Genomic DNA, 5,381 nt, shown 5'->3' with positions numbered 1-5,381 from the left:
ATATATATATATATATAAATTTGGGGTGGTTTTTTTTTAATTCTACATGTGCTTTTGTTTGTAGGGTGTCCAGAGGTGGGCCCACCAGTTTCTTACTCAAGACAACGTCGTTGTATTTTGCTTCGATTCTTCGATCGTGTCGGGGATCGTGTGTTGTTCAATAATGGCTTTTGAAAGAATAGCAATTCTTGTTTTAACAAGTACTTGCTTGGTCCAAGAAATATCATGGTTTACGACATTAGATTCTGTATATTCTGTGTGTGTGTGTGTGTGTGTGTGTGTGTGTGTATGTGTGTGGATGTATGGGTGTATGTTTATATGTATGTAGCATTAACTCAAGAAGATTTGGATTTCATCTCACGAGTAGCATTTCGTGTAATTATATAAAAAAGTATCTTCTTTGGAGATCACATTTTGTCGTATAAAATGGTTAAGAGGGGGCGTATCATATTGATCTGCATTGTATACATCGAAAAGCTTTAAATTTAAGGGTAGATCAAACACACTGCCGATTAACGAAAGAACTGCAAAGTGACTTCACTGTTGCTTTACTCGTTTTACATAACATTTTAGCAATTCTAACCGCACTGTTTTACTATTCCATTACATGATGAAAACACATGAAATTCTCCTTTGATTATTTAAATGTTTTTTTCAGTATTTTATTTTATCAAACTTTCGATCTTTACCCATTTTACATTACCAATGTTTTACTGTACATTTAGTAATTTGTGGACGCACCGATTTGTCTAACGTGTGCCTTTGTTTTAAAAGAAAATTTTCAATAAATTATTATTATTATTATTATTATTATTATTATTATTATTATTAATATTATTATTATTACTATCGCTTTAAAAAAAACCCAATGGGTCTAAATGAAGCATTCTATAATATTTTGTAATGGTCTTGTAAAAAATGATTAAATTTTTGTGACGTTCCGCAGTATGGTGTGGATCTGAAGACCATTTATTTAAAGGAAAACGTCCCAGACCACATACTTAAAAATCGGATCAACCGATCTGAATTGAAACATTCGGAAAAAGTTTAACCAAGTTACAAGGAAAAAAATATTATGTGCTGGCGACGAATCAGTCAATGGTATAAATAGGAGGGTCATTTTATTTTTTTGAGACCCAAACCTAAATATCTCTTAAATCAATGGGTATAATTTAAACCTTGTATAACAGTTTGTCAAGGTCGAGTAAAGAAATGATTAATTTTTTTAGATGATCCAGAGTAGGGTGTAGATCTGAGGACCATTGAAAGGAAAACGTCCCAGACCAAATATTTTGGAAACGGATCAACTAATCTGAATGAAACATTCGGAAAAAATTTAACCAAGTTACAAAGAAGATAATATTATGTTTTAACGACGAATCAGTCAAGGGTGTACATTGGAGGGTCATATACATTTTTTGAGATCCCAGACGGAAATATGTATAGAAAGTTTTCAATGGGTGTAAATGTAACTTTCTATAATAGTTTGTAAAGGTCCAGTAAAGAAATGACTGTGATTGTGATGATCCGGCGTAAGGTGTAAATATGAGGACCATTTAAAGGAAAACGTCCCGAAACAGATATTTCAAAAACGGGTCAATTGATCCGAATAAAACTTTCGGGACAATTTAACCCAAGTTACAAGGAACATATTATTATGTGTAGGGGACGATCCAGGACTTGTCATTTAAATTCCTTGTCTCAGTTATAGAGAGATAAAAATGAAAATTTGCAGAATAGTTTTTCATGGTGAAATAAAAAAATGATCCAATTTTGGTTACGATCCGCAGTAGTGTGTGGATATGAGGACCATTTAAAGATTTTTTGTTGACAATTGATTAAATTATTTAAACGCAATTTACATTTTCTAAAGCGCTCAAACCAGTTACAGCTAAACTTAAAACTACCGTAATATGCATGAACAATTTTTGCTTTCAGTCATTGAATTGCTATGAACTGAAAATGCACTTTCCTATGCAAAGGTCGGCTCATATGGCGAGCAATGGTTGTGAGTCACGATGTACCTCGCCATTACCATTGCAGCCATAGTTCAAGTCTCACAAATAACGTCGCAGTGAATTTGGTTTTCGTTTTTTTTTTCTCCACTTCATTTTTTCCACTTCATTAAAATTATATTGGTTTTCCGTGTTTTTTTACTTTATACCTTTTAACGACTTTTCATTTTTGTTGCAATTTCAACTTCATTTCTCATCAAAGCAATGGGGAAAAGCCCTATGTTCTGTTGTTCAAACAGACATAGTAAGTCCAGTTATTATTATTAGTATTATTATTATTACTATTAATATTATTATTATCATCATCATTATTATTACACTAGTGTTGTAGATCGCGGTTTCAATTCACGCCAGATGCACTTTTGATAAGGAAATTTATTGTTTATAAACCATGTCAGATACGATGATTACATCACTGTTCCTTTGTTTAAGCACTGTTTTAATCATAATTTAATTATTAATATGTATAGGCCTATTCGACAGTGCTACATTATGGGTCTTTCCTCACTCTCGCCTTATTTTGGCTGAGTGTGCTTCTTTACTTTCCCTTGGGGTACCGTATGCTTACTTGAAACCTTTCCATAACAACATTGACAAGTTAATTACACAATACTCTGTTCACATTATGTTGAAAATAATAAAATTATTAGTTTTTCTAGCTCGTAACGCCCTTTTGGCGTTCAATACTGCTCAGATAGGTTGGTGCTTTATATCCACTATAGAGTGTACGTCACGATACTACGTGATACTACTCCGTTGCTACCGGCGACACAAAAATGAGTTCAACCAGACACCATTTTCGCCACTGACAAACCATAATCCCAATTTCTTTGTTTTCTTTGAAAATTTTAATTGATGATAATGTGTGTTCGATAACTAATAGGCCTATAATGTCAGCTTTTGTGTTTTTAGTACATTTTGATGGTAAATGATTAGGTTTTAAATTGCCTATTCCAGAAAGCATATTCTAAACCATTAAATGTGAAGTAATTCAATCGTAATGAACGCCAGGTAACCAACGTCTGGCTGACAACAAAGGGCGCCACCTGTGTTGTGACGGCACGACTGTTGTACTCTATATAATATAATATGAAAAAATAGTAAATCTGATCTTTGTTTCCATATAAACTACAAACTAATTGATACCATATTTGAACTTTGTGATAACAATATAAATTAACTACTCTGAAAGATCGCCACATCTATTTTAAGACAAGATTTAATTTCGTAAGAATCTTAGTAGTCGTGTTATTCAATCTAATAAAGTAATATTTTTGTTTATTCTATAATTGTCGTACTCTTGTCTTTCAGTAGCCCTCCTCATGGTGTCTGTTATTTCTCTAAATATCTCACTATTTTTCTTTTCAAACACAAATAATTTGGTTCGTTATCATTCTAGTTTAGATAATTTTGTCTCGGTATGTTTTAGATTTTTTTGTGTACAACCTGCAGTAATATTGTATTAATATATAGGGCTAGTTGAGCTACTGTATATTTTATCGTTTCTTCATGTACAGTGTTATTAACTATGGGATTATTAAAGGGGAACAATCAATCGTCAATGATAATATTTTGCATTTGAGGGGCCATAGACTCCCTAACAAGGGATGGTTTCCCGACAGGGTGTCCAACAAACTCGACAAGAAGCACAAGGTCCACACCGACTATAGCCACTTCAAGGTAGGAGCCAATATGAACAATAGGCAACTCATGTCACGAATGTCACTCCCCGACTGTGAAAGTGTTTTTTCAGTCGTGTTCCCCAAGGAAATGATTTGTTTCTAGAACACGGTCAGCGAACTCTATACTCTCGTCTGCTGGCTACACAATTTATTGTCTTGAGGTTTCACCACAACCGCACTTGCAACCTAACAACCATGCATAAACATTCATTATAAATGGAATTTAAAATTAATTTGATTTTGGCTTTGATATTCATTATTTAGTGCAGAAGTAAACGTTTCAAGAAAATACAGTATGAAGGTGTGATATTCAGACAAAGATCTAACGATGAATTGTTCGAACGCAGGTGATTAATGCGGTGACGCGCAGGTGATAGCGCACCAATTAAATGTAGAGTTAACGGAGCAAAAATTAGAACCGGAAATAACGAAAGAGGCAACACCGAATTAGTTTTTTAATTTGGGTGAAAAATCTAAACAAACCAGTGAGCGTAAAGCCATTGTACCAGTCTGTACGCCTAATTGTATATTCGATATCATTTTGTTTTTCAACGATAAGTCTACAGCTCGTTTTTAATATAACATAGGCCTATCTTTATAGTAGAAAGATTAATTTTGTTTAAACATTGCATGCCTGTCAAAACACTCTCAGACATTCCAACCTCCGAACGTCCAAAAGCGGGACACATTGATCCTGAAAGCGGGACTTTTTGTTCAAAAGCGGGACACAACGTGATTAACATTACAGATAAATTGTATACATAAAAAATACTCAGTAAATAACATAAAAACCTGTATATATATAGGCCTATATATACATAATAATATAAAACAGTTTATATATATATATACATATATATCCTATATATATATCCAATATATATATATATATACTGTATATATATATTCAAGCCAACACGAAATAATCTTTTAGTGAGATTAAGCAAATAATCATTATTGCCCCGAACCTAATGTTATATAAACTTCGATGACTACCAGTTTTTATGACCGTTTTATAACAATCGCCCCTGTGGTGGATCCAGGAATTCGAAATAGAGGGGCCTAGGGAGGGATTTTTAAAGATGTAGGGCCTAGACCACTGTTTCAGCCTCACCATGGTTTCGTATTTTCTATTATTAGGCGCTAATCTAATATATTAAAATGTATTAGTTCCACTTCAATGTAGTCCTGTAATCGAGATAAGAAGGGTTGGGCTGACCATCCATTAAAATCTAGTTACTTTTTTTTTGTTTACAGAAAGTTTCTTTAAGCACAGAATTGCTGTATAAAATATCTATACACTGTATGGTCATTCACGTTTTATGGAAAACAGGTCTCCCTCTAAGACACTTCCAATTAAAAATTAAAGACCACCTCCAATGAAGACCATTTTTCCGTGGTCCCAAATCAACAAATGTCTTTTAATTTTATTATTCTAATTATAGACCAAAGCTGCTAAAGACCACATGGAAACCCCGGTCCCAAAAGTGGTCTGGATGGAGACCTGTGATCAAATCGGTGACACGCCAACTACTGGCAACATTACTAGGCCTAATAAACCATAAGTGAGTCAATAATTAGGCTAGTAGTCACAACTTAAAAGAATAATTATAATTCTAATACAAAAAAGAGCTATCAAGTACCAAAAAAAAAAAAAAAAAAAAAAAAAAAAAAATAAAAAATA

Source organism: Anneissia japonica, unplaced genomic scaffold, assembly GCF_011630105.1.
Source record: "Anneissia japonica isolate Jap-2015-1 unplaced genomic scaffold, ASM1163010v1 scaffold1792_len1028045_cov167, whole genome shotgun sequence".
Taxonomy (NCBI): domain Eukaryota; kingdom Metazoa; phylum Echinodermata; class Crinoidea; order Comatulida; family Comatulidae; genus Anneissia; species Anneissia japonica.
The sequence above is the reverse complement of the archived record's forward strand: the minus strand, read 5'-3'. Positions refer to the sequence as shown.